This window comes from Pungitius pungitius, unplaced genomic scaffold (assembly GCF_949316345.1).
Source record: "Pungitius pungitius unplaced genomic scaffold, fPunPun2.1 scaffold_38, whole genome shotgun sequence".
Taxonomy (NCBI): domain Eukaryota; kingdom Metazoa; phylum Chordata; class Actinopteri; order Perciformes; family Gasterosteidae; genus Pungitius; species Pungitius pungitius.
Genome location: NW_026909784.1, coordinates 34,171 through 60,872, shown reverse-complemented (window position 1 = coordinate 60,872; position 26,702 = coordinate 34,171). Strand labels below are relative to the sequence as shown.

At 45.6% G+C, this 26,702-nt stretch overlaps 27 non-coding genes and 1 pseudogene across 27 annotated transcripts; all 28 read left to right on the top strand.

Moving 5' to 3' along the window:
- Positions 1–171: 171 nt before the first annotated feature.
- LOC134109605 (U1 spliceosomal RNA) lies at positions 172–335 on the top strand. The gene has a single exon (XR_009943014.1). It is a non-coding gene; the product is annotated as a U1 spliceosomal RNA (small nuclear RNA).
- A 1,048-nt stretch (positions 336–1,383) lies between these two features.
- Positions 1,384–1,498, top strand: LOC134109646 (U5 spliceosomal RNA). Its single transcript, XR_009943048.1, has one exon. It is a non-coding gene; the product is annotated as a U5 spliceosomal RNA (small nuclear RNA).
- A 537-nt stretch (positions 1,499–2,035) lies between these two features.
- On the top strand, positions 2,036–2,226 carry LOC134109610 (U2 spliceosomal RNA). The gene has a single exon (XR_009943019.1). It is a non-coding gene; the product is annotated as a U2 spliceosomal RNA (small nuclear RNA).
- Positions 2,227–2,498: 272 nt separating this feature from the next.
- Positions 2,499–2,662, top strand: LOC134109595 (U1 spliceosomal RNA). The gene has a single exon (XR_009943004.1). It is a non-coding gene; the product is annotated as a U1 spliceosomal RNA (small nuclear RNA).
- A 1,060-nt stretch (positions 2,663–3,722) lies between these two features.
- Positions 3,723–3,838, top strand: LOC134109658 (U5 spliceosomal RNA). The gene has a single exon (XR_009943060.1). It is a non-coding gene; the product is annotated as a U5 spliceosomal RNA (small nuclear RNA).
- A 535-nt stretch (positions 3,839–4,373) lies between these two features.
- LOC134109534 (U2 spliceosomal RNA) lies at positions 4,374–4,564 on the top strand. The gene has a single exon (XR_009942943.1). It is a non-coding gene; the product is annotated as a U2 spliceosomal RNA (small nuclear RNA).
- Positions 4,565–4,823: 259 nt separating this feature from the next.
- LOC134109586 (U1 spliceosomal RNA) lies at positions 4,824–4,987 on the top strand. The gene has a single exon (XR_009942995.1). It is a non-coding gene; the product is annotated as a U1 spliceosomal RNA (small nuclear RNA).
- A 1,048-nt stretch (positions 4,988–6,035) lies between these two features.
- Positions 6,036–6,151, top strand: LOC134109657 (U5 spliceosomal RNA). Its single transcript, XR_009943059.1, has one exon. It is a non-coding gene; the product is annotated as a U5 spliceosomal RNA (small nuclear RNA).
- A 535-nt stretch (positions 6,152–6,686) lies between these two features.
- On the top strand, positions 6,687–6,877 carry LOC134109533 (U2 spliceosomal RNA). The gene has a single exon (XR_009942942.1). It is a non-coding gene; the product is annotated as a U2 spliceosomal RNA (small nuclear RNA).
- A 259-nt stretch (positions 6,878–7,136) lies between these two features.
- LOC134109574 (U1 spliceosomal RNA) lies at positions 7,137–7,300 on the top strand. Its single transcript, XR_009942983.1, has one exon. It is a non-coding gene; the product is annotated as a U1 spliceosomal RNA (small nuclear RNA).
- Positions 7,301–8,360: 1,060 nt separating this feature from the next.
- LOC134109656 (U5 spliceosomal RNA) lies at positions 8,361–8,476 on the top strand. Its single transcript, XR_009943058.1, has one exon. It is a non-coding gene; the product is annotated as a U5 spliceosomal RNA (small nuclear RNA).
- Positions 8,477–9,011: 535 nt separating this feature from the next.
- On the top strand, positions 9,012–9,202 carry LOC134109607 (U2 spliceosomal RNA). The gene has a single exon (XR_009943016.1). It is a non-coding gene; the product is annotated as a U2 spliceosomal RNA (small nuclear RNA).
- A 272-nt stretch (positions 9,203–9,474) lies between these two features.
- LOC134109564 (U1 spliceosomal RNA) lies at positions 9,475–9,638 on the top strand. Its single transcript, XR_009942973.1, has one exon. It is a non-coding gene; the product is annotated as a U1 spliceosomal RNA (small nuclear RNA).
- A 1,060-nt stretch (positions 9,639–10,698) lies between these two features.
- On the top strand, positions 10,699–10,814 carry LOC134109724 (U5 spliceosomal RNA). The gene has a single exon (XR_009943126.1). It is a non-coding gene; the product is annotated as a U5 spliceosomal RNA (small nuclear RNA).
- Positions 10,815–11,349: 535 nt separating this feature from the next.
- LOC134109609 (U2 spliceosomal RNA) lies at positions 11,350–11,540 on the top strand. The gene has a single exon (XR_009943018.1). It is a non-coding gene; the product is annotated as a U2 spliceosomal RNA (small nuclear RNA).
- Positions 11,541–11,799: 259 nt separating this feature from the next.
- LOC134109555 (U1 spliceosomal RNA) lies at positions 11,800–11,963 on the top strand. The gene has a single exon (XR_009942964.1). It is a non-coding gene; the product is annotated as a U1 spliceosomal RNA (small nuclear RNA).
- A 1,052-nt stretch (positions 11,964–13,015) lies between these two features.
- LOC134109654 (U5 spliceosomal RNA) lies at positions 13,016–13,131 on the top strand. The gene has a single exon (XR_009943056.1). It is a non-coding gene; the product is annotated as a U5 spliceosomal RNA (small nuclear RNA).
- A 527-nt stretch (positions 13,132–13,658) lies between these two features.
- Positions 13,659–13,774, top strand: LOC134109653 (U5 spliceosomal RNA). The gene has a single exon (XR_009943055.1). It is a non-coding gene; the product is annotated as a U5 spliceosomal RNA (small nuclear RNA).
- A 5,573-nt stretch (positions 13,775–19,347) lies between these two features.
- Positions 19,348–19,574, top strand: LOC134109617 (U2 spliceosomal RNA; annotated as a pseudogene).
- Positions 19,575–19,846: 272 nt separating this feature from the next.
- On the top strand, positions 19,847–20,010 carry LOC134109544 (U1 spliceosomal RNA). The gene has a single exon (XR_009942953.1). It is a non-coding gene; the product is annotated as a U1 spliceosomal RNA (small nuclear RNA).
- Positions 20,011–21,070: 1,060 nt separating this feature from the next.
- On the top strand, positions 21,071–21,186 carry LOC134109723 (U5 spliceosomal RNA). Its single transcript, XR_009943125.1, has one exon. It is a non-coding gene; the product is annotated as a U5 spliceosomal RNA (small nuclear RNA).
- Positions 21,187–21,721: 535 nt separating this feature from the next.
- LOC134109608 (U2 spliceosomal RNA) lies at positions 21,722–21,912 on the top strand. Its single transcript, XR_009943017.1, has one exon. It is a non-coding gene; the product is annotated as a U2 spliceosomal RNA (small nuclear RNA).
- A 259-nt stretch (positions 21,913–22,171) lies between these two features.
- LOC134109535 (U1 spliceosomal RNA) lies at positions 22,172–22,335 on the top strand. Its single transcript, XR_009942944.1, has one exon. It is a non-coding gene; the product is annotated as a U1 spliceosomal RNA (small nuclear RNA).
- Positions 22,336–23,387: 1,052 nt separating this feature from the next.
- LOC134109652 (U5 spliceosomal RNA) lies at positions 23,388–23,503 on the top strand. Its single transcript, XR_009943054.1, has one exon. It is a non-coding gene; the product is annotated as a U5 spliceosomal RNA (small nuclear RNA).
- A 535-nt stretch (positions 23,504–24,038) lies between these two features.
- Positions 24,039–24,229, top strand: LOC134109532 (U2 spliceosomal RNA). Its single transcript, XR_009942941.1, has one exon. It is a non-coding gene; the product is annotated as a U2 spliceosomal RNA (small nuclear RNA).
- Positions 24,230–24,488: 259 nt separating this feature from the next.
- LOC134109523 (U1 spliceosomal RNA) lies at positions 24,489–24,652 on the top strand. The gene has a single exon (XR_009942932.1). It is a non-coding gene; the product is annotated as a U1 spliceosomal RNA (small nuclear RNA).
- Positions 24,653–25,711: 1,059 nt separating this feature from the next.
- LOC134109734 (U5 spliceosomal RNA) lies at positions 25,712–25,827 on the top strand. Its single transcript, XR_009943136.1, has one exon. It is a non-coding gene; the product is annotated as a U5 spliceosomal RNA (small nuclear RNA).
- A 534-nt stretch (positions 25,828–26,361) lies between these two features.
- On the top strand, positions 26,362–26,552 carry LOC134109606 (U2 spliceosomal RNA). Its single transcript, XR_009943015.1, has one exon. It is a non-coding gene; the product is annotated as a U2 spliceosomal RNA (small nuclear RNA).
- The last annotated feature ends 150 nt before the right edge of the window (positions 26,553–26,702 follow it).

Genomic DNA, 26,702 nt, shown 5'->3' with positions numbered 1-26,702 from the left:
GACTTTTGGCAAGCAACTGATATGTTTACTCATCAATTGTGCCTTTATTTTGCATTTCACACTGATCACTGATTTTAAATTCACTGATCTGTGAGGACGGTGCCATCTGGGAACCGTCACCCCAAGTGCTCTGTTTGGGAATACCACTCCTGTCTCTGTCACTACCAACTTATACTTACCTGGCAGGGGAGATACCATGATCACAAAGGTGGTTCACCCAGGGCGAGGCTCAGCCATTGCACTCCGGCTGTGTTGACCACTGCGAATTCCTCAAATGTGGGAATCTCGACTGCATAATTTGTGGTAGTGGGGGACTGCGTCCGCGCTCTCCCCTGATATTAGTGTCAAAGAAAAACCAGTGCTTTCCACTTGGACACATCTCTTTCAACTACTGTTGGTCCCCAAGATTGAGCCTCTTTGCCAACAATGGACCAGTATACTCACCACTGGAGTGTTAAACCACTGAGTGATTGTCTGAATTAACAGTAAACCAACAACATTTCAGGAGGGCCTTACAATTTTTGATTGAAAAAAAATCAATGACTTTTGAGGTTTGTTTTTGGGTGATTCCATTTTCGGACAGAGGTGCCTGAAAGTGAAATCACTGTCTGAATTCAAAGTGAATTCAACAAGAGTTCATCAGGAGCTTGCACGTGTGTGCTCGTGTGCATGCTCTACCCATGGTGGCCCTGAGCTTGTGTGTGAAGTTTGCAGAGTGCGGCTGTCAGTCCAAGAATTTGTGAAACCGACCACTACAAACCGGGAAATGAGTTTGGATTTTGCCTGCAACTCTGTCTTGGTTGGTGCTGGGCTGCTGAAATTTGGACCAGCTCCTCCCGGGGCCCTCAGGGGGGCCACTGTAGATTTTGGGCCCAATAGGAGGTTCCCCTGGGGAAGCTCCCATTGACTCCCATTCAGTCCGAGTGTGTGTGTGTGCGTGCACGTGTGTACTTGCGTGCATGCTCTTCCCGTGGTGGCCCTGAGCCTGTGTGTGAAGTTTTCAGAGTGTTTTTGTGGTAGTTGGGGACTGCGTCCGCACTCTCCACTGATATTAGTGTCAAAGAAAAACCAGTGCTTTTAACTTGCACACATCTCTTTGAACTACTGTTGGTCCCCAAGATTGAGCTTCTTTGCCAACAATGGACCTGTTTACTCACCACTGGAGTGTTAAATCACTGAATGATTGTCTGAATTCACAGTAAACCAACAACATTTCAGGAGGGCCTTACAATTTTTGATTGAAAAGAAATCATAGATTTTTTGAGGAAAGGGGGCTGGGAAATGGGTTAGGCTTTGGACACCCGCAGCTCAACCACTCCCTACCGCAAGAGGGATTACTTGTTCCACAGGGATATAGGGCTGCCTTTCACCTGATTGTGCTACTGACTTTGGTTTCTCTTCAATACGCATAAGTCTTTCGCCTTTTACTAAAGACTTCCGTGGAGAGGAACAACAATGAGTTGACCTTATTTTTTTGCCAGGCTCTGCTATTTGGCTAAGCCTCATGTACTTGTAAGAAAAATAAATTAGTAGGATGGAAGAGCCTGTCATTTGAGTAAACTTATTCCTGGAGTCTCTGGTTGAGCTTTGGATCAAGTCTCAAATTACTGTCTGAATTTAGAGTGAAATCAAGATTTAGGCAGGAGCTTACACTTTTGATTGCAAAAAAAACGAATGATTTTTGAGGGCTGTTTGGGGTTAGTTCCATTTTTAGACAGAGGTGCCTAAAAGTGAAATCACTCTCTGAATTATAAGTGAATTCAACAAGAGTTCATCAAGAGCTTACACTTTTGATTGGAAGGAATCAACAAGAGTTCATCAAGAGCTTACACTTTTGATTGGAAGGAATCAACAAGAGTTCATCAAGAGCTTACACTTTTGATTGGAAGGAAATCAAAGATTTTTAAGAATACAGGCTGCGTGGGGAGTGGGATGTTAAGTAACAGGCGACTGCCACGCCCATTTGTATGAGCCGCACCCCGACATTTGAGAGATGCGCTAGTCCGTTGGGTCTGGAGGCAAACATTCATGTGTCATCGCTTCTCGGCCTTTTGGCTAAGATCAAGTGTAGTATCTGTTCTTATCAGTTTAATATCTGATATGTCCTCTATATGAGGACTACATATTAAGCCGATTTTCATCTCTGGGAGATGAAAAAGGGGCTTGCTCTGCTCACTCCAAGCATTAACCCGGTATTGCAGCACTTCCGGGAACGGTGCAACCTTTATCTTTTGAAAAAAATAACTGGTGACCCAATTCATTGGTGTAGTCTAGGTAGTTGGTTTGCCTCTGTGTACAAGTCTCAACTGGCTGAGACTTTTGGCTGAGACTTTTGGCAAGCAACTGATATGTTTACTCATCAATTGTGCCTTTATTTTGCATTTCACACTGATCACTGATTTTAAATTCACTGATCTGTGAGGACGGTGCCATCTGGGAACCGTCACCCCAAGTGCTCTGTTTGGGAATACCACTCCTGTCTCTGTCACTACCAACTTATACTTACCTGGCAGGGGAGATACCATGATCACAAAGGTGGTTCACCCAGGGCGAGGCTCAGCCATTGCACTCCGGCTGTGTTGACCACTGCGAATTCCTCAAATGTGGGAATCTCGACTGCATAATTTGTGGTAGTGGGGGACTGCGTCCGCGCTCTCCCCTGATATTAGTGTCAAAGAAAAACCAGTGCTTTCCACTTGGACACATCTCTTTCAACTACTGTTGGTCCCCAAGATTGAGCCTCTTTGCCAACAATGGACCAGTATACTCACCACTGGAGTGTTAAACCACTGAGTGATTGTCTGAATTAACAGTAAACCAACAACATTTCAGGAGGGCCTTACAATTTTTGATTGAAAAAAAATCAATGACTTTTGAGGTTTGTTTTTGGGTGATTCCATTTTCGGACAGAGGTGCCTGAAAGTGAAATCACTGTCTGAATTCAAAGTGAATTCAACAAGGGTTCATCAGGAGCTTGCACGTGTGTGCTCGTGTGCATGCTCTACCCATGGTGGCCCTTAGCTTGTGTGTGAAGTTTGCAGAGTGCGGCTGTCAGTCCAAGAATTTGTGAAACCGACCACTACAAACCGGGAAATGAGTTTGGATTTTGCCTGCAACTCTGTCTTGGTTGGTGCTGGGCTGCTGAAATTTGGACCAGCTCCTCCTGGGGCCCTCAGGGGGGCCACTGTAGATTTTGGGCCCAATAGGAGGTTCCCCTGGGGAAGCTCCCATTGACTCCCATTCAGTCCGAGTGTGTGTGTGTGTGCGTGCACGTGTGTACTTGCGTGCATGCTCTTCCCGTGGTGGCCCTGAGCCTGTGTGTGAAGTTTTCAGAGTGCAGGGCAGTGTTTTTGTGGTAGTTGGGGACTGCGTCCGCACTCTCCACTGATATTAGTGTCAAAGAAAAACCAGTGCTTTTCACTTGCACACATCTCTTTGAACTACTGTTGGTCCCCAAGATTGAGCTTCTTTGCCAACAATGGACCTGTTTACTCACCACTGGAGTGTTAAATCACTGAATGATTGTCTGAATTCACAGTAAACCAACAACATTTCAGGAGGGCCTTACAATTTTTGATTGAAAAGAAATCATAGATTTTTTGAGGAAAGGGGGCTGGGAAATGGGTTAGGCTTTGGACACCCGCAGCTCAACCACTCCCTACCGCAAGAGGGATTACTTGTTCCACAGGGATATAGGGCTGCCTTTCACCTGATTGTGCTACTGACTTTGGTTTCTCTTCAATACGCATAAGTCTTTCGCCTTTTACTAAAGACTTCCGTGGAGAGGAACAACAATGAGTTGACCTTATTTTTTGCCAGGCTCTGCTATTTGGCTAAGCCTCATGTACTTGTAAGAAAAATAAATTAGTAGGATGGAAGAGCCTGTCATTTGAGTAAACTTATTCCTGGAGTCTCTGGTTGAGCTTTGGATCAAGTCTCAAATTACTGTCTGAATTTAGAGTGAAATCAAGATTTAGGCAGGAGCTTACACTTTTGATTGCAAAAAAAACGAATGATTTTTGAGGGCTGTTTGGGGTTAGTTCCATTTTTAGACAGAGGTGCCTAAAAGTGAAATCACTCTCTGAATTATAAGTGAATTCAACAAGAGTTCATCAAGAGCTTACACTTTTGATTGGAAGGAATCAACAAGAGTTCATCAAGAGCTTACACTTTTGATTGGAAGGAATCAACAAGAGTTCATCAAGAGCTTACACTTTTGATTGGAAGGAAATCAAAGATTTTTAAGAATACAGGCTGCGTGGGGAGTGGGATGTTAAGTAACAGGCGACTGCCACGCCCATTTGTATGAGCCGCACCCCGACATTTGAGAGATGCGCTAATCCGTTGGGTCTGGAGGCAAACATTCATGTGTCATCGCTTCTCGGCCTTTTGGCTAAGATCAAGTGTAGTATCTGTTCTTATCAGTTTAATATCTGATATGTCCTCTATATGAGGACTACATATTAAGCCGATTTTTAGCTCTGGGAGATGAAAAAGGGGCTTGCTCTGCTCACTCCAAGCATTGACCCGGTATTGCAGCACTTCCGGGAACGGTGCAACCTTTATCTTGTGAAAAAAATAACTGGTGACCCAATTCATTGGTGTAGTCTAGGTAGTTGGTTTGCCTCTGTGTACAAGTCTCAACTGGCTGAGACTTTTGGCAAGCAACTGATATGTTTACTCATCAATTGTGCCTTTATTTTGCATTTCACACTGATCACTGATTTTAAATTCACTGATCTGTGAGGACGGTGCCATCTGGGAACCGTCACCCCAAGTGCTCTGTTTGGGAATACCACTCCTGTCTCTGTCACTACCAACTTATACTTACCTGGCAGGGGAGATACCATGATCACAAAGGTGGTTCACCCAGGGCGAGGCTCAGCCATTGCACTCCGGCTGTGTTGACCACTGCGAATTCCTCAAATGTGGGAATCTCGACTGCATAATTTGTGGTAGTGGGGGACTGCGTCCGCGCTCTCCCCTGATATTAGTGTCAAAGAAAAACCAGTGCTTTCCACTTGGACACATCTCTTTCAACTACTGTTGGTCCCCAAGATTGAGCCTCTTTGCCAACAATGGACCAGTATACTCACCACTGGAGTGTTAAACCACTGAGTGATTGTCTGAATTAACAGTAAACCAACAACATTTCAGGAGGGCCTTACAATTTTTGATTGAAAAAAAATCAATGACTTTTGAGGTTTGTTTTTGGGTGATTCCATTTTCGGACAGAGGTGCCTGAAAGTGAAATCACTGTCTGAATTCAAAGTGAATTCAACAAGAGTTCATCAGGAGCTTGCACGTGTGTGCTCGTGTGCATGCTCTACCCATGGTGGCCCTGAGCTTGTGTGTGAAGTTTGCAGAGTGCGGCTGTCAGTCCAAGAATTTGTGAAACCGACCACTACAAACCGGGAAATGAGTTTGGATTTTGCCTGCAACTCTGTCTTGGTTGGTGCTGGGCTGCTGAAATTTGGACCAGCTCCTCCCGGGGCCCTCAGGGGGGCCACTGTAGATTTTGGGCCCAATAGGAGGTTCCCCTGGGGAAGCTCCCATTGACTCCCATTCAGTCCGAGTGTGTGTGTGTGCGTGCACGTGTGTACTTGCGTGCATGCTCTTCCCGTGGTGGCCCTGAGCCTGTGTGTGAAGTTTTCAGAGTGTTTTTGTGGTAGTTGGGGACTGCGTCCGCACTCTCCACTGATATTAGTGTCAAAGAAAAACCAGTGCTTTTAACTTGCACACATCTCTTTGAACTACTGTTGGTCCCCAAGATTGAGCTTCTTTGCCAACAATGGACCTGTTTACTCACCACTGGAGTGTTAAATCACTGAATGATTGTCTGAATTCACAGTAAACCAACAACATTTCAGGAGGGCCTTACAATTTTTGATTGAAAAGAAATCATAGATTTTTTGAGGAAAGGGGGCTGGGAAATGGGTTAGGCTTTGGACACCCGCAGCTCAACCACTCCCTACCGCAAGAGGGATTACTTGTTCCACAGGGATATAGGGCTGCCTTTCACCTGATTGTGCTACTGACTTTGGTTTCTCTTCAATACGCATAAGTCTTTCGCCTTTTACTAAAGACTTCCGTGGAGAGGAACAACAATGAGTTGACCTTATTTTTTGCCAGGCTCTGCTATTTGGCTAAGCCTCATGTACTTGTAAGAAAAATAAATTAGTAGGATGGAAGAGCCTGTCATTTGAGTAAACTTATTCCTGGAGTCTCTGGTTGAGCTTTGGATCAAGTCTCAAATTACTGTCTGAATTTAGAGTGAAATCAAGATTTAGGCAGGAGCTTACACTTTTGATTGCAAAAAAAACGAATGATTTTTGAGGGCTGTTTGGGGTTAGTTCCATTTTTAGACAGAGGTGCCTAAAAGTGAAATCACTCTCTGAATTATAAGTGAATTCAACAAGAGTTCATCAAGAGCTTACACTTTTGATTGGAAGGAATCAACAAGAGTTCATCAAGAGCTTACACTTTTGATTGGAAGGAATCAACAAGAGTTCATCAAGAGCTTACACTTTTGATTGGAAGGAAATCAAAGATTTTTAAGAATACAGGCTGCGTGGGGAGTGGGATGTTAAGTAACAGGCGACTGCCACGCCCATTTGTATGAGCCGCACCCCGACATTTGAGAGATGCGCTAGTCCGTTGGGTCTGGAGGCAAACATTCATGTGTCATCGCTTCTCGGCCTTTTGGCTAAGATCAAGTGTAGTATCTGTTCTTATCAGTTTAATATCTGATATGTCCTCTATATGAGGACTACATATTAAGCCGATTTTTAGCTCTGGGAGATGAAAAAGGGGCTTGCTCTGCTCACTCCAAGCATTGACCCGGTATTGCAGCACTTCCGGGAACGGTGCAACCTTTATCTTGTGAAAAAAATAACTGGTGACCCAATTCATTGGTGTAGTCTAGGTAGTTGGTTTGCCTCTGTGTACAAGTCTCAACTGGCTGAGACTTTTGGCAAGCAACTGATATGTTTACTCATCAATTGTGCCTTTATTTTGCATTTCACACTGATCACTGATTTTAAATTCACTGATCTGTGAGGACGGTGCCATCTGGGAACCGTCACCCCAAGTGCTCTGTTTGGGAATACCACTCCTGTCTCTGTCACTACCAACTTATACTTACCTGGCAGGGGAGATACCATGATCACAAAGGTGGTTCACCCAGGGCGAGGCTCAGCCATTGCACTCCGGCTGTGTTGACCACTGCGAATTCCTCAAATGTGGGAATCTCGACTGCATAATTTGTGGTAGTGGGGGACTGCGTCCGCGCTCTCCCCTGATATTAGTGTCAAAGAAAAACCAGTGCTTTCCACTTGGACACATCTCTTTCAACTACTGTTGGTCCCCAAGATTGAGCCTCTTTGCCAACAATGGACCAGTATACTCACCACTGGAGTGTTAAACCACTGAGTGATTGTCTGAATTAACAGTAAACCAACAACATTTCAGGAGGGCCTTACAATTTTTGATTGAAAAAAAATCAATGACTTTTGAGGTTTGTTTTTGGGTGATTCCATTTTCGGACAGAGGTGCCTGAAAGTGAAATCACTGTCTGAATTCAAAGTGAATTCAACAAGGGTTCATCAGGAGCTTGCACGTGTGTGCTCGTGTGCATGCTCTACCCATGGTGGCCCTTAGCTTGTGTGTGAAGTTTGCAGAGTGCGGCTGTCAGTCCAAGAATTTGTGAAACCGACCACTACAAACCGGGAAATGAGTTTGGATTTTGCCTGCAACTCTGTCTTGGTTGGTGCTGGGCTTCTGAAATTTGGACCAGCTCCTCCTGGGGCCCTCAGGGGGGCCACTGTAGATTTTGGGCCCAATAGGAGGTTCCCCTGGGGAAGCTCCCATTGACTCCCATTCAGTCCGAGTGTGTGTGTGTGTGCGTGCACGTGTGTACTTGCGTGCATGCTCTTCCCGTGGTGGCCCTGAGCCTGTGTGTGAAGTTTTCAGAGTGCAGGGCAGTGTTTTTGTGGTAGTTGGGGACTGCGTCCGCACTCTCCACTGATATTAGTGTCAAAGAAAAACCAGTGCTTTTCACTTGCACACATCTCTTTGAACTACTGTTGGTCCCCAAGATTGAGCTTCTTTGCCAACAATGGACCTGTTTACTCACCACTGGAGTGTTAAATCACTGAATGATTGTCTGAATTCACAGTAAACCAACAACATTTCAGGAGGGCCTTACAATTTTTGATTGAAAAGAAATCATAGATTTTTTGAGGAAAGGGGGCTGGGAAATGGGTTAGGCTTTGGACACCCGCAGCTCAACCACTCCCTACCGCAAGAGGGATTACTTGTTCCACAGGGATATAGGGCTGCCTTTCACCTGATTGTGCTACTGACTTTGGTTTCTCTTCAATACGCATAAGTCTTTCGCCTTTTACTAAAGACTTCCGTGGAGAGGAACAACAATGAGTTGACCTTATTTTTTGCCAGGCTCTGCTATTTGGCTAAGCCTCATGTACTTGTAAGAAAAATAAATTAGTAGGATGGAAGAGCCTGTCATTTGAGTAAACTTATTCCTGGAGTCTCTGGTTGAGCTTTGGATCAAGTCTCAAATTACTGTCTGAATTTAGAGTGAAATCAAGATTTAGGCAGGAGCTTACACTTTTGATTGCAAAAAAAACGAATGATTTTTGAGGGCTGTTTGGGGTTAGTTCCATTTTTAGACAGAGGTGCCTAAAAGTGAAATCACTCTCTGAATTATAAGTGAATTCAACAAGAGTTCATCAAGAGCTTACACTTTTGATTGGAAGGAATCAACAAGAGTTCATCAAGAGCTTACACTTTTGATTGGAAGGAATCAACAAGAGTTCATCAAGAGCTTACACTTTTGATTGGAAGGAAATCAAAGATTTTTAAGAATACAGGCTGCGTGGGGAGTGGGATGTTAAGTAACAGGCGACTGCCACGCCCATTTGTATGAGCCGCACCCCGACATTTGAGAGATGCGCTAATCCGTTGGGTCTGGAGGCAAACATTCATGTGTCATCGCTTCTCGGCCTTTTGGCTAAGATCAAGTGTAGTATCTGTTCTTATCAGTTTAATATCTGATATGTCCTCTATATGAGGACTACATATTAAGCCGATTTTCATCTCTGGGAGATGAAAAAGGGGCTTGCTCTGCTCACTCCAAGCATTGACCCGGTATTGCAGCACTTCCGGGAACGGTGCAACCTTTATCTTTTGAAAAAAATAACTGGTGACCCAATTCATTGGTGTAGTCTAGGTAGTTGGTTTGCCTCTGTGTACAAGTCTCAACTGGCTGAGACTTTTGGCTGAGACTTTTGGCAAGCAACTGATATGTTTACTCATCAATTGTGCCTTTATTTTGCATTTCACACTGATCACTGATTTTAAATTCACTGATCTGTGAGGACGGTGCCATCTGGGAACCGTCACCCCAAGTGCTCTGTTTGGGAATACCACTCCTGTCTCTGTCACTACCAACTTATACTTACCTGGCAGGGGAGATACCATGATCACAAAGGTGGTTCACCCAGGGCGAGGCTCAGCCATTGCACTCCGGCTGTGTTGACCACTGCGAATTCCTCAAATGTGGGAATCTCGACTGCATAATTTGTGGTAGTGGGGGACTGCGTCCGCGCTCTCCCCTGATATTAGTGTCAAAGAAAAACCAGTGCTTTCCACTTGGACACATCTCTTTCAACTACTGTTGGTCCCCAAGATTGAGCCTCTTTGCCAACAATGGACCAGTATACTCACCACTGGAGTGTTAAACCACTGAGTGATTGTCTGAATTAACAGTAAACCAACAACATTTCAGGAGGGCCTTACAATTTTTGATTGAAAAAAAATCAATGACTTTTGAGGTTTGTTTTTGGGTGATTCCATTTTCGGACAGAGGTGCCTGAAAGTGAAATCACTGTCTGAATTCAAAGTGAATTCAACAAGGGTTCATCAGGAGCTTGCACGTGTGTGCTCGTGTGCATGCTCTACCCATGGTGGCCCTTAGCTTGTGTGTGAAGTTTGCAGAGTGCGGCTGTCAGTCCAATAATTTGTGAAACCGACCACTACAAACCGGGAAATGAGTTTGGATTTTGCCTGCAACTCTGTCTTGGTTGGTGCTGGGCTTCTGAAATTTGGACCAGCTCCTCCTGGGGCCCTCAGGGGGGCCACTGTAGATTTTGGGCCCAATAGGAGGTTCCCCTGGGGAAGCTCCCATTGACTCCAATTCAATCCGAGTGTGTGTGTGTGTGCGTGCACGTGTGTACTTGCGTGCATGCTCTTCCCGTGGTGGCCCTGAGCCTGTGTGTGAAGTTTTCAGAGTGCAGGGCAGTGTTTTTGTGGTAGTTGGGGACTGCGTCCGCACTCTCCACTGATATTAGTGTCAAAGAAAAACCAGTGCTTTTCACTTGCACACATCTCTTTGAACTACTGTTGGTCCCCAAGATTGAGCTTCTTTGCCAACAAGGGACCTGTTTACTCACCACTGGAGTGTTAAATCACTGAATGATTGTCTGAATTCACAGTAAACCAACAAACTTTCAGGAGGGCCTTACAATTTTTGATTGAAAAGAAATCATAGATTTTTTGAGGAAAGGGGGCTGGGAAATGGGTTAGGCTTTGGACACCCGCAGCTCAACCACTCCCTACCGCAAGAGGGATTACTTGTTCCACAGGGATATAGGGCTGCCTTTCACCTGATTGTGCTACTGACTTTGGTTTCTCTTCAATATGCATAAGTCTTTCGCCTTTTACTAAAGACTTCCGTGGAGAGGAACATCAATGAGTTGACCTTATTTTTTGCCAGGCTCTGCTATTTGGCTAAGCCTCATGTACTTGTAAGAAAAATAAATTAGTAGGATGGAAGAGCCTGTCATTTGAGTAAACTTATTCCTGGAGTCTCTGGTTGAGCTTTGGATCAAGTCTCAAATTACTGTCTGAATTTAGAGTGAAATCAAGATTTAGGCAGGAGCTTACACTTTTGATTGCAAAAAAACCGAATGATTTTTGAGGGCTGTTTGGGGTTAGTTCCATTTTTAGACAGAGGTGCCTAAAAGTGAAATCACTCTCTGAATTATAAGTGAATTCAACAAGAGTTCATCAAGAGCTTACACTTTTGATTGGAAGGAATCAACAAGAGTTCATCAAGAGCTTACACTTTTGATTGGAAGGAATCAACAAGAGTTCATCAAGAGCTTACACTTTTGATTGGAAGGAAATCAAAGATTTTTAAGAATACAGGCTGCGTGGGGAGTGGGATGTTAAGTAACAGGCGACTGCCACGCCCATTTGTATGAGCCGCACCCCGACATTTGAGAGATGCGCTAGTCCGTTGGGTCTGGAGGCAAACATTCATGTGTTATCGCTTCTCGGCCTTTTGGCTAAGATCAAGTGTAGTATCTGTTCTTATCAGTTTAATATCTGATATGTCCTCTATATGAGGACTACATATTAAGCCGATTTTTAGCTCTGGGAGATGAAAAAGGGGCTTGCTCTGCTCACTCCAAGCATTGACCCGGTATTGCAGCACTTCAGGGAACGGTGCAACCTTTATCTTGTGAAAAAAATAACTGGTGACCCAATTCATTGGTGTAGTCTAGGTAGTTGGTTTGCCTCTGTGTACAAGTCTCAACTGGCTGAGACTTTTGGCAAGCAACTGATATGTTTACTCATCAATTGTGCCTTTATTTTGCATTTCACACTGATCACTGATTTTAAATTCACTGATCTGTGAGGACGGTGCCATCTGGGAACCGTCACCCCAAGTGCTCTGTTTGGGAATACCACTCCTGTCTCTGTCACTACCAACTTATACTTACCTGGCAGGGGAGATACCATGATCACAAAGGTGGTTCACCCAGGGCGAGGCTCAGCCATTGCACTCCGGCTGTGTTGACCACTGCGAATTCCTCAAATGTGGGAATCTCGACTGCATAATTTGTGGTAGTGGGGGACTGCGTCCGCGCTCTCCCCTGATATTAGTGTCAAAGAAAAACCAGTGCTTTCCACTTGGACACATCTCTTTCAACTACTGTTGGTCCCCAAGATTGAGCCTCTTTGCCAACAATGGACCAGTATACTCACCACTGGAGTGTTAAACCACTGAGTGATTGTCTGAATTAACAGTAAACCAACAACATTTCAGGAGGGCCTTACAATTTTTGATTGAAAAAAAATCAATGACTTTTGAGGTTTGTTTTTGGGTGATTCCATTTTCGGACAGAGGTGCCTGAAAGTGAAATCACTGTCTGAATTCAAAGTGAATTCAACAAGGGTTCATCAGGAGCTTGCACGTGTGTGCTCGTGTGCATGCTCTACCCATGGTGGCCCTTAGCTTGTGTGTGAAGTTTGCAGAGTGCGGCTGTCAGTCCAATAATTTGTGAAACCGACCACTACAAACCGGGAAATGAGTTTGGATTTTGCCTGCAACTCTGTCTTGGTTGGTGCTGGGCTGCTGAAATCTGGACCAGCTCCTCCCGGGGCCCTCAGGGGGGCCACTGTAGATTTTGGGCCCAATAGGAGGTTCCCCTGGGGAAGCTCCCATTGACTCCCATTCAGTCCGAGTGTGTGTGTGTGTGTGCGTGCACGTGTGTACTTGCGTGCATGCTCTTCCCGTGGTGGCCCTGAGCCTGTGTGTGAAGTTTTCAGAGTGTTTTTGTGGTAGTTGGGGACTGCGTCCGCACTCTCCACTGATATTAGTGTCAAAGAAAAACCAGTGCTTTTAACTTGCACACATCTCTTTGAACTACTGTTGGTCCCCAAGATTGAGCTTCTTTGCCAACAATGGACCTGTTTACTCACCACTGGAGTGTTAAATCACTGAATGATTGTCTGAATTCACAGTAAACCAACAACATTTCAGGAGGGCCTTACAATTTTTGATTGAAAAGAAATCATAGATTTTTTGAGGAAAGGGGGCTGGGAAATGGGTTAGGCTTTGGACACCCGCAGCTCAACCACTCCCTACCGCAAGAGGGATTACTTGTTCCACAGGGATATAGGGCTGCCTTTCACCTGATTGTGCTACTGACTTTGGTTTCTCTTCAATACGCATAAGTCTTTCGCCTTTTACTAAAGACTTCCGTGGAGAGGAACAACAATGAGTTGACCTTATTTTTTGCCAGGCTCTGCTATTTGGCTAAGCCTCATGTACTTGTAAGAAAAATAAATTAGTAGGATGGAAGAGCCTGTCATTTGAGTAAACTTATTCCTGGAGTCTCTGGTTGAGCTTTGGATCAAGTCTCAAATTACTGTCTGAATTTAGAGTGAAATCAAGATTTAGGCAGGAGCTTACACCTTTGATTGCAAAAAAAACGAATGATTTTTGAGGGCTGTTTGGGGTTAGTTCCATTTTTAGACAGAGGTGCGTAAAAGTGAAATCACTCTCTGAATTATAAGTGAATTCAACAAGAGTTCATCAAGAGCTTACACTTTTGATTGGAAGGAATCAACAAGAGTTCATCAAGAGCTTACACTTTTGATTGGAAGGAATCAACAAGAGTTCATCAAGAGCTTACACTTTTGATTGGAAGGAAATCATAGATTTTTTGAGGAAAGGGGGCTGGGAAATGGGTTAGGCTTTGGACACCCGCAGCTCAACCACTCCCTACCGCAAGAGGGATTACTTGTTCCACAGGGATATAGGGCTGCCTTTCACCTGATTGTGCTACTGACTTTGGTTTCTCTTCAATACGCATAAGTCTTTCGCCTTTTACTAAAGACTTCCGTGGAGAGGAACAACAATGAGTTGACCTTATTTTTTGCCAGGCTCTGCTATTTGGCTAAGCCTCATGTACTTGTAAGAAAAATAAATTAGTAGGATGGAAGAGCCTGTCATTTGAGTAAACTTATTCCTGGAGTCTCTGGTTGAGCTTTGGATCAAGTCTCAAATTACTGTCTGAATTTAGAGTGAAATCAAGATTTAGGCAGGAGCTTACACTTTTGATTGCAAAAAAAACGAATGATTTTTGAGGGCTGTTTGGGGTTAGTTCCATTTTTAGACAGAGGTGCCTAAAAGTGAAATCACTCTCTGAATTATAAGTGAATTCAACAAGAGTTCATCAAGAGCTTACACTTTTGATTGGAAGGAATCAACAAGAGTTCATCAAGAGCTTACACTTTTGATTGGAAGGAATCAACAAGAGTTCATCAAGAGCTTACACTTTTGATTGGAAGGAAATCAAAGATTTTTAAGAATACAGGCTGCGTGGGGAGTGGGATGTTAAGTAACAGGCGACTGCCACGCCCATTTGTATGAGCCGCACCCCGACATTTGAGAGATGCGCTAATCCGTTGGGTCTGGAGGCAAACATTCATGTGTCATCGCTTCTCGGCCTTTTGGCTAAGATCACCATGGTAATCCATTTTTGACAACGCAAGGGAAGCGCGTGACGACGGAGGAATGGCCACATCACCCAACGAGCAGCCGATCCCAAAGGTCGGGCTGAGGTATACTCTGAGATTTCGAGCTACCAAAGAAGAAGATCAGGTCCTGTCGAGAGTTTTTTTTGGAAAACAAGTCATCATGGGCCAGCTCAATCTGGTGATACAGGATGTTCTGTGCATTCAGTGGAACCAGCAGGAAAAAGCTTTTGACGTTACCTTCAGGACCGAGGACATCTACAGAAGAGTATCGGAAATCTGCAGAAAGGAGGCGAAGGTGAGCCCTCTTGCCTACTACGAAGTCCTGAACCTTGACAGACCGAACTTCAGAACAGTGTCAGTCCATATGTACAACCCCTTTGTCACTGATGAAGCTTTAGTTTCCTTTCTGTGCCAGTATGGGGACGTGGCAACATCAGCCCGCCATATAAAAGACCCACTTGGTTTTTGGACCGGACGTCGGCTGTTCCAGGTTCTGCTGAATCCAGATCCGACAGGGCCGGATGGCCTCCAACACCCCCCTGCCTTTTTTAGTCTTGGGGGCGACCGCGGGTATTTGTTCTATAACCGCCAGCCAGCCTTCTGTCGTAAATGCAGACGGTCTGGCCACTCAGAAGCAGGCTGCACGGGGGAAAGCTGCCGGTTTTGTGGGCAAACAGGACACGTGGCCAAGGAATGTGTGGCACCGAAAACTTGCCACGGATGCGGAGGGGCGGACCACCTCTATAGGAGCTGCCCTAGCCGCAGGAGGACTTTTTCCGAGGTTGCAAAACAAACGGGAGTCCTTAACAGAACCACAGTGCAGGAAACAGAATCCGAGACATCGCGGCCTACCAAGGAGGGGCCAGCACCGATGGGGCCTGGAGCAGATACCTTAGAGGGAGGAGTGGGAGCCGCATTGCAGGACGAAGGAGCAGCATTAGTGGACGAGGCAGCCCAAGCAGCAGACCATAGCGAGATGGAGGAGTTTCCGGAGCTTACGCTTGGTGCATCCTTCCCCACGATGAAGCCAGGGGCACGAAAGGTCTCACAGGTTTTTGGAACACTGACGTGTGAGTATGAAGAGTGTGCAGAGGAGGCATGCAGTAAAAAAACCAAGAGGGAGAAGACGGATGTCGTGGATGAAAAGGAGGGGATTGACGGCAGTAGGAGAGAGGAAGCCGTGAAGCTGGGGAATGCCACTGACGACAGTGGAGCCAGAGAGGACATACAACAGGACCCAAATGGGAATGCTGCAGAAGAGTTGGAGGGACAGTGCACAGGGGAAGGAGCTGCCTTGATGGCCGAAGGGCTGGGGATGGATTTTGAACTCCCCCAAGGCTTGCTCATGTTGTCATCCCCATATGGGGAGGACGTATATGATGGACCTAGTCGACCGGCAAACTCGGCAAACACGGTTCCTCTTTCCTGGGCTGAACAGATGGACAAAGACACCCAGTAGGGGGAACAAACTTTGCCTGAAATGGGTTCTCTTAAGGTACTGTCATTAAGTACAAGGGGAATGAGGGACAAAGTGAAAAGGAGGGTCGTTTTCGAATTTGTGGCCACACTCCAAGCTGATTACTGAATGGCCTTATTTTCAGTAATGACCATAAATGTCAGGGGTATGAGGAATGTGGTGAAGAGGGCAAGTATTTACCAATACCTGTTTCAGACGCCCTTACATGTTTGCTTTCTGCAGGAAGTGCATCTGAGGGATGGTGGGGATGTCAGGGCCTTTTCGGAGGCCTGGCTCAAGGGTGAGTCCAGATGGGGAGTCGGGGGGGTACACTCCTCAGGGGTCGGAATCCTCTTTGGGAATAAAGAGTTTCAAGTTCGGGACAGTTTTTCAGTGGTCCAGGGGAGGGTCCTGGTGGTGGATGCATTTTGGAGGGGGGTTTCATTTAGATTTATTAATGTGTATGCACCAGCGGAGCCGAAGGGACGTAAGGCCCTATTTATTGCACTAACAGAGGTGTGTGTCACAAACAAGGTGGTGGTTCTAGGGGGGGATTTCAATGTCTCTTTTGAGGGGTCGGGGGATTTTAGTTTGCCGTATTTGACAGATTTGGTGAAGGGGTTCATGCTGAAAGACGGGTACAGGGCTGTGGAGCCAACAGGCAAGGGTACAACATGGTCAAATTCACGGGGTGCACATAGTAGGATTGATTTTGTTTTTGTGCCAGGTGCTGTTGCTGTACGTAAGGCAGTTGTGAGACCAGTGTGGTTCTCTGACCACAACCAACTGGAGGTGGCCTTTTTAGTGGTGGCCCCAAGTTTTGGAAAGGGGTACTGGAAGTTAAATTGCAGGGTGTTGGGGGAGGAGGCTTTCCGTAGAGCCGTCATTTCACACTATGAGGGGTGGGTCTTACTGAAGCCCTTCTTTGGCAATATTGTGGACTGGTGGGAATACATAAAGGTAAACATCAGGAGGGTGACGGTTGAATATTGTTCAGAAAGAGCAAGGGAAAAGAGGGGGGGTTTTAGGAGGCTTCAAAAGGAGTTGCATTCTTTAATGGAGGCAGAGAACAAGGGGGGAATAAGGGATAAGCAGAGGGACAGGGAAGTGAGGGAACAATTGGGCCTGTATTTTAAAGGGAAAGCTGATGACTTCCTGAAAAGATGTAGGATGGAATCATTAAATGTGGCAGAGACCTGTACGCCCATGTTTTTTAAACAGGTGAGGGATGCCCGGTCAAGGGTGTGTATTTCCGGGCTACGGGAGAAAGATGGTAACCTTGTCTCGGATCCAAGAGGCATGGTTGGGATTGCCTCCAAATTTTTTGGGGACACCATGGGGCCACAAGAGGTGGACGGACCAGAACAAGGAGGTTTTTTAAAGGGCCTTGAGGTTAAGGTGCCAGGGGAAGTGGTGGAGGCCTTAGAACGTCCGGTGGGTCTTGCGGAATTGGAGGAAGCTATGAGAGGGTTGGGAGCGGGAAAGGTGCCAGGGATTGATGGGTTACCGAAGGAATTTTATGCAACTTTTTGGGGAATCCTGCGGGAGGATTTTTTAAAAGTTGTGGGGTCAGTGATAGAAGGGGGGCTGTTGGGGAAGACAATGAGGGAGGGGGTGTTGACACTGTTACACAAAAAAGGGGAAAAAGAGGCCCTGGGAAATTTCAGGCCAATAACTCTCCTCTGCGTTGATTACAAGATCATCGCCAGAGTGTTGGCTAGACGACTCCGATCGGCTCTACCTCATGTGGTAAATGTGGATCAGACATGCGGGGTGGAGGGGAGACACATCCAATGGAATTTAGGGCTGGTGAGGGATTGTATCCACTGGGCGGAGGAACGTGGGGTGCCTCTCATGCTGGTGGGGTTGGACATGGAAAAGGCGTTTGATAGGGTCAACCAAGGTTTTTTGGCAGCTGTCTTAGAGAGGATGGGTTTCGGACCCATTTTTCGGAGGTGGTTAGGGATTATGTATACAGGGGTTGGAAGTAGGGTGGGAGTGAATGGGCATATGGGGGATCTGGTGCCACAGCAAACAGGGGTGAGGCAAGGGTGTCCACTCTCACCACTGCTTTTTGTTTTATATGTCGAACCTCTAGCTTTAGCTATTAGGGCGGATGCTGAGGTTAAAGGATTGCGCCTTCCAGGAGGGGGAGAAAGAGATTTGAGGATGTCTCAGTATGCAGATGACATGACTCTCTTTTTAACAACGGAGAGCTCCTTGCTTCGTGTTTTGGACATCTTGGAGTCCTTTTCCAAAGTATCCGGGGCAAAGGTCAATGTGGGAAAATCCAAAGTCAAGTATTTTGGACCATGGAAGGGGAGAGGGGGGGTGCAGTTTGGATTGTCAGAGTGCCAGGGTCCAATGAGAATACTGGGGGTGGATTTTGATAAAAGCGAGAGTGGGCGGGTGAATTGGAGAAGGCGACTGGCTGGTGTGAGGTCAAGAATAGGGCTGTGGAAGACCCGACGTTTATCCTTAACTGGGAGGGTTTTGGCAGTCAAGGCGGACATCCTGCCATCAATAATTTACCTGGCGTATGTTTTCCCGCTGCCTCCGGAGTATAGGAGAAGATTAGTGGGGGATGTCTTCTCCTTTGTGTGGGGGGGATATGAGTATGTGAGGAGGGACTGGATGAAGCAAGGCGTAACAGAGGGGGGGAGGGGAGTGCCTGATGTTCCGCTTAAATTAGATGTTCTTTTCTTTTCTTTTTGCTGCAATGGGGTAAGATCCCCCAGTGGGCACTGGTACCACGTGCTGCTCAGGTTTTGGCTGTCCTTTCCCCTGAGGAATTTGGTGAAATGGGAGAATGGGCGGCCGAAAGGGGAAATTATTCCACCACATTACAAGCAGATGATAGGCTGGGCTAAGAGGCACAAGGAGTGTGGGGAAGGGGACCTATGCCTGGATCATAGGAGGCTATACAAGGCCTTAGTGGCAAAACAGGGACCTGTGAGGGTTCTCGGAGTCGGCAGAGACAAGTGGACTTTTACGCAGCACAAGGAGCTGCCAAACCGACTGAAAGACATCAACTGGCTATGCCTACATAAGAGGATGCCTGTGAGGGATACTTTGTACAGGCATGGCCTGTCAAGGCTACGCTCCTGTCCACGGTTAGGTTGCGGCAGAGACGAGGATTTGTGCCATGTTTTTTGGGGATGTGGGTTTGCAAGAGCAATGTGGGGAGAGCTGGGGGTTTTTTTTCCGAGATTGGGGAGACTGTCTTATGAGGTTTTGATGTTGGGTGTGGGATTAAGAGGACGAGGGAGGGAGGGATTTTTGTTGTGGTTAATTCTGTCAATGGGGAAGGCAGCACTTTGGGATGACAGAATGGCCCTTATTAAAAGTAATGAGGGAAACGAGATAGAAAGTATTGTCGCGAGGGTGAGGGAGAAGCTGCGCCAGATGAAAAGGGGGGAGGAGGAAAAGTATGGCTTCCATGCAGCTAAGGAACGATGGAAGGGAGTGTGGCCCTAGGGGGTAGGGTTTGAGTTCTACAAACTGTATTATGTATGAGTTCTGCATTGTATTATCCGTATATTGTATTTTTGCTGGTGTAATGGATGATGTAAGGTAAAGATGTGTAAGATAATAAAAAAAAAAAAAAAAAAAATCTGTTCTTATCAGTTTAATATCTGATATGTCCTCTATATGAGGACTACATATTAAGCCGATTTTCATCTCTGGGAGATGAAAAAGGGGCTTGCTCTGCTCACTCCAAGCATTGACCCGGTATTGCAGCACTTCCGGGAACGGTGCAACCTTTATCTTTTGAAAAAAATAACTGGTGACCCAATTCATTGGTGTAGTCTAGGTAGTTGGTTTGCCTCTGTGTACAAGTCTCAACTGGCTGAGACTTTTGGCTGAGACTTTTGGCAAGCAACTGATATGTTTACTCATCAATTGTGCCTTTATTTTGCATTTCACACTGATCACTGATTTTAAATTCACTGATCTGTGAGGACGGTGCCATCTGGGAACCGTCACCCCAAGTGCTCTGTTTGGGAATACCACTCCTGTCTCTGTCACTACCAACTTATACTTACCTGGCAGGGGAGATACCATGATCACAAAGGTGGTTCACCCAGGGCGAGGCTCAGCCATTGCACTCCGGCTGTGTTGACCACTGCGAATTCCTCAAATGTGGGAATCTCGACTGCATAATTTGTGGTAGTGGGGGACTGCGTCCGCGCTCTCCCCTGATATTAGTGTCAAAGAAAAACCAGTGCTTTCCACTTGGACACATCTCTTTCAACTACTGTTGGTCCCCAAGATTGAGCCTCTTTGCCAACAATGGACCAGTATACTCACCACTGGAGTGTTAAACCACTGAGTGATTGTCTGAATTAACAGTAAACCAACAACATTTCAGGAGGGCCTTACAATTTTTGATTGAAAAAAAATCAATGACTTTTGAGGTTTGTTTTTGGGTGATTCCATTTTCGGACAGAGGTGCCTGAAAGTGAAATCACTGTCTGAATTCAAAGTGAATTCAACAAGGGTTCATCAGGAGCTTGCACGTGTGTGCTCGTGTGCATGCTCTACCCATGGTGGCCCTTAGCTTGTGTGTGAAGTTTGCAGAGTGCGGCTGTCAGTCCAATAATTTGTGAAACCGACCACTACAAACCGGGAAATGAGTTTGGATTTTGCCTGCAACTCTGTCTTGGTTGGTGCTGGGCTTCTGAAATTTGGACCAGCTCCTCCTGGGGCCCTCAGGGGGGCCACTGTAGATTTTGGGCCCAATAGGAGGTTCCCCTGGGGAAGCTCCCATTGACTCCAATTCAATCCGAGTGTGTGTGTGTGTGCGTGCACGTGTGTACTTGCGTGCATGCTCTTCCCGTGGTGGCCCTGAGCCTGTGTGTGAAGTTTTCAGAGTGCAGGGCAGTGTTTTTGTGGTAGTTGGGGACTGCGTCCGCACTCTCCACTGATATTAGTGTCAAAGAAAAACCAGTGCTTTTCACTTGCACACATCTCTTTGAACTACTGTTGGTCCCCAAGATTGAGCTTCTTTGCCAACAAGGGACCTGTTTACTCACCACTGGAGTGTTAAATCACTGAATGATTGTCTGAATTCACAGTAAACCAACAAACTTTCAGGAGGGCCTTACAATTTTTGATTGAAAAGAAATCATAGATTTTTTGAGGAAAGGGGGCTGGGAAATGGGTTAGGCTTTGGACACCCGCAGCTCAACCACTCCCTACCGCAAGAGGGATTACTTGTTCCACAGGGATATAGGGCTGCCTTTCACCTGATTGTGCTACTGACTTTGGTTTCTCTTCAATATGCATAAGTCTTTCGCCTTTTACTAAAGACTTCCGTGGAGAGGAACATCAATGAGTTGACCTTATTTTTTGCCAGGCTCTGCTATTTGGCTAAGCCTCATGTACTTGTAAGAAAAATAAATTAGTAGGATGGAAGAGCCTGTCATTTGAGTAAACTTATTCCTGGAGTCTCTGGTTGAGCTTTGGATCAAGTCTCAAATTACTGTCTGAATTTAGAGTGAAATCAAGATTTAGGCAGGAGCTTACACTTTTGATTGCAAAAAAACCGAATGATTTTTGAGGGCTGTTTGGGGTTAGTTCCATTTTTAGACAGAGGTGCCTAAAAGTGAAATCACTCTCTGAATTATAAGTGAATTCAACAAGAGTTCATCAAGAGCTTACACTTTTGATTGGAAGGAATCAACAAGAGTTCATCAAGAGCTTACACTTTTGATTGGAAGGAATCAACAAGAGTTCATCAAGAGCTTACACTTTTGATTGGAAGGAAATCAAAGATTTTTAAGAATACAGGCTGCGTGGGGAGTGGGATGTTAAGTAACAGGCGACTGCCACGCCCATTTGTATGAGCCGCACCCCGACATTTGAGAGATGCGCTAGTCCGTTGGGTCTGGAGGCAAACATTCATGTGTCATCGCTTCTCGGCCTTTTGGCTAAGATCAAGTGTAGTATCTGTTCTTATCAGTTTAATATCTGATATGTCCTCTATATGAGGACTACATATTAAGCCGATTTTTAGCTCTGGGAGATGAAAAAGGGGCTTGCTCTGCTCACTCCAAGCATTGACCCGGTATTGCAGCACTTCAGGGAACGGTGCAACCTTTATCTTGTGAAAAAAATAACTGGTGACCCAATTCATTGGTGTAGTCTAGGTAGTTGGTTTGCCTCTGTGTACAAGTCTCAACTGGCTGAGACTTTTGGCAAGCAACTGATATGTTTACTCATCAATTGTGCCTTTATTTTGCATTTCACACTGATCACTGATTTTAAATTCACTGATCTGTGAGGACGGTGCCATCTGGGAACCGTCACCCCAAGTGCTCTGTTTGGGAATACCACTCCTGTCTCTGTCACTACCAACTTATACTTACCTGGCAGGGGAGATACCATGATCACAAAGGTGGTTCACCCAGGGCGAGGCTCAGCCATTGCACTCCGGCTGTGTTGACCACTGCGAATTCCTCAAATGTGGGAATCTCGACTGCATAATTTGTGGTAGTGGGGGACTGCGTCCGCGCTCTCCCCTGATATTAGTGTCAAAGAAAAACCAGTGCTTTCCACTTGGACACATCTCTTTCAACTACTGTTGGTCCCCAAGATTGAGCCTCTTTGCCAACAATGGACCAGTATACTCACCACTGGAGTGTTAAACCACTGAGTGATTGTCTGAATTAACAGTAAACCAACAACATTTCAGGAGGGCCTTACAATTTTTGATTGAAAAAAAATCAATGACTTTTGAGGTTTGTTTTTGGGTGATTCCATTTTCGGACAGAGGTGCCTGAAAGTGAAATCACTGTCTGAATTCAAAGTGAATTCAACAAGGGTTCATCAGGAGCTTGCACGTGTGTGCTCGTGTGCATGCTCTACCCATGGTGGCCCTTAGCTTGTGTGTGAAGTTTGCAGAGTGCGGCTGTCAGTCCAATAATTTGTGAAACCGACCACTACAAACCGGGAAATGAGTTTGGATTTTGCCTGCAACTCTGTCTTGGTTGGTGCTGGGCTGCTGAAATCTGGACCAGCTCCTCCCGGGGCCCTCAGGGGGGCCACTGTAGATTTTGGGCCCAATAGGAGGTTCCCCTGGGGAAGCTCCCATTGACTCCCATTCAGTCCGAGTGTGTGTGTGTGTGTGCGTGCACGTGTGTACTTGCGTGCATGCTCTTCCCGTGGTGGCCCTGAGCCTGTGTGTGAAGTTTTCAGAGTGTTTTTGTGGTAGTTGGGGACTGCGTCCGCACTCTCCACTGATATTAGTGTCAAAGAAAAACCAGTGCTTTTAACTTGCACACATCTCTTTGAACTACTGTTGGTCCCCAAGATTGAGCTTCTTTGCCAACAATGGACCTGTTTACTCACCACTGGAGTGTTAAATCACTGAATGATTGTCTGAATTCACAGTAAACCAACAACATTTCAGGAGGGCCTTACAATTTTTGATTGAAAAGAAATCATAGATTTTTTGAGGAAAGGGGGCTGGGAAATGGGTTAGGCTTTGGACACCCGCAGCTCAACCACTCCCTACCGCAAGAGGGATTACTTGTTCCACAGGGATATAGGGCTGCCTTTCACCTGATTGTGCTACTGACTTTGGTTTCTCTTCAATACGCATAAGTCTTTCGCCTTTTACTAAAGACTTCCGTGGAGAGGAACAACAATGAGTTGACCTTATTTTTTGCCAGGCTCTGCTATTTGGCTAAGCCTCATGTACTTGTAAGAAAAATAAATTAGTAGGATGGAAGAGCCTGTCATTTGAGTAAACTTATTCCTGGAGTCTCTGGTTGAGCTTTGGATCAAGTCTCAAATTACTGTCTGAATTTAGAGTGAAATCAAGATTTAGGCAGGAGCTTACACCTTTGATTGCAAAAAAAACGAATGATTTTTGAGGGCTGTTTGGGGTTAGTTCCATTTTTAGACAGAGGTGCGTAAAAGTGAAATCACTCTCTGAATTATAAGTGAATTCAACAAGAGTTCATCAAGAGCTTACACTTTTGATTGGAAGGAATCAACAAGAGTTCATCAAGAGCTTACACTTTTGATTGGAAGGAATCAACAAGAGTTCATCAAGAGCTTACACTTTTGATTGGAAGGAAATCAAAGATTTTTAAGAATACAGGCTGCGTGGGGAGTGGGATGTTAAGTAACAGGCGACTGCCACGCCCATTTGTATGAGCCGCACCCCGACATTTGAGAGATGCGCTAGTCCGTTGGGTCTGGAGGCAAACATTCATGTGTCATCGCTTCTCGGCCTTTTGGCTAAGATCAAGTGTAGTATCTGTTCTTATCAGTTTAATATCTGATATGTCCTCTATATGAGGACTACATATTAAGCCGATTTTTAGCTCTGGGAGATGAAAAAGGGGCTTGCTCTGCTCACTCCAAGCATTGACCCGGTATTGCAGCACTTCCGGGAACGGTGCAACCTTTATCACGTGAAAAAAATAACTGGTGACCCAATTCATTGGTGTAGTCTAGGTAGTTGGTTTGCCTCTGTGTACAAGTCTCAACTGGCTGAGACTTTTGGCAAGCAACTGATATGTTTACTCATCAATTGTGCCTTTATTTTGCATTTCACACTGATCACTGATTTTAAATTCACTGATCTGTGAGGACGGTGCCATCTGGGAACCGTCACCCCAAGTGCTCTGTTTGGGAATACCACTCCTGTCTCTGTCACTACCAACTTATACTTACCTGGCAGGGGAGATACCATCATCACAAAGGTGGTTCACCCAGGGCGAGGCTCAGCCATTGCACTCCGGCTGTGTTGACCACTGCGAATTCCTCAAATGTGGGAATCTCGACTGCATAATTTGTGGTAGTGGGGGACTGCGTCCGCGCTCTCCCCTGATATTAGTGTCAAAGAAAAACCAGTGCTTTCCACTTGGACACATCTCTTTCAACTACTGTTGGTCCCCAGATTGAGCCTCTTTGCCAACAATGGACCAGTATACTCACCACTGGAGTGTTAAACCACTGAGTGATTGTCTGAATTAACAGTAAACCAACAACATTTCAGGAGGGCCTTACAATTTTTGATTGAAAAAAAATCAATGACTTTTGAGGTTTGTTTTTGGGTGATTCCATTTTCGGACAGAGGTGCCTGAAAGTGAAATCACTGTCTGAATTCAAAGTGAATTCGACAAGAGTTCATCAGGAGCTTGCACGTGTGTGCTCGTGTGCATGCTCTACCCATGGTGGCCCTGAGCTTGTGTGTGAAGTTTGCAGAGTGCGGCTGTCAGTCCAAGAATTTGTGAAACCGACCACTACAAACCGGGAAATGAGTTTGGATTTTGCCTACAACTCTTTCTTGGTTGGTGCTGGGCTGCTGAAATTTGGACCATCTCCTCCCGGGGCCCTCAGGGGGGCCACTTTAGATTTTGGGCCCAATAGGAGGTTCCCCTGGGGAAGCTCCCATTGACTCCCATTCAGTCCGAGTGTGTGTGTGTGTGCGTGCACGTGTGTACTTGCGTGCATGCTCTTCCCGTGGTGGCCCTGAGCCTGTGTGTGAAGTTTTCAGAGTGCAGGGCAGTGTTTTTGTGGTAGTTGGGGACTGCGTCCGCACTCTCCACTGATATTAGTGTCAAAGAAAAACCAGTGCTTTTCACTTGCACACATCTCTTTGAACTACTGTTGGTCCCCAAGATTGAGCTTCTTTGCCAACAATGGACCTGTTTACTCACCACTGGAGTGTTAAATCACTGAATGATTGTCTGAATTCACAGTAAACCAACAACATTTCAGGAGGGCCTTACAATTTTTGATTGAAAAGAAATCATAGATTTTTTGAGGAAAGGGGGCTGGGAAATGGGTTAGGCTTTGGACACCCGCAGCTCAACCACTCCCTACCGCAAGAGGGATTACTTGTTCCACAGGGATATAGGGCTGCCTTTCACCTGATTGTGCTACTGACTTTGGTTTCTCTTCAATACGCATTAGTCTTTCGCCTTTTACTAAAGACTTCCGTGGAGAGGAACAACAATGAGTTGACCTTATTTTTTGCCAGGCTCTGCTATTTGGCTAAGCCTCATGTACTTGTAAGAAAAATAAATTAGTGGGATTGAAGAGCCTGTCATTCGAGTAAACTTATTCCTGGAGTCTCTGGTTGAGCTTTGGATCAAGTCCGAATTACTGTCTGAATTTAGAGTGAAATCAAGATTTAGGCAGGAGCTTACACTTTTGATTGCAAAAAAAACGAATGATTTTTGAGGGCTGTTTGGGGTTAGTTCCATTTTTAGACAGAGGTGCCTAAAAGTGAAATCACTCTCTGAATTATAAGTGAATTCAACAAGAGTTCATCAAAAGCTTACACTTTTGATTGGAAGGAATCAACAAGAGTTCATCAAGAGCTTACACTTTTGATTGGAAGGAATCAACAAGAGTTCATCAAGAGCTTACACTTTTGATTGGAAGGAAATCAAAGATTTTTAAGAATACAGGCTGCGTGGGGAGTGGGATGTTAAGTAACAGGCGACTGCCACGCCCATTTGTATGAGCCGCACCCCGACATTTGAGAGATGCGCTAGTCCGTTGGGTCTGGAGGCAAACATTCATGTGTCATCGCTTCTCGGCCTTTTGGCTAAGATCAAGTGTAGTATCTGTTCTTATCAGTTTAATATCTGATATGTCCTCTATATGAGGACTACATATTAAGCCGATTTTTAGCTCTGGGAGATGAAAAAGGGGCTTGCTCTGCTCACTCCAAGCATTGACCCGGAATTGCAGCACTTCCGGGAAAGGTGCAACCTTTATCTTGTGAAAAAAATAACTGGTGACCCAATTCATTGGTGTAGTCTAGGTAGTTGGTTTGCCTCTGTGTACAAGTCTCAACTGGCTGAGACTTTTGGCAAGCAACTGATATGTTTACTCATCAATTGTGCCTTTATTTTGCATTTCACAC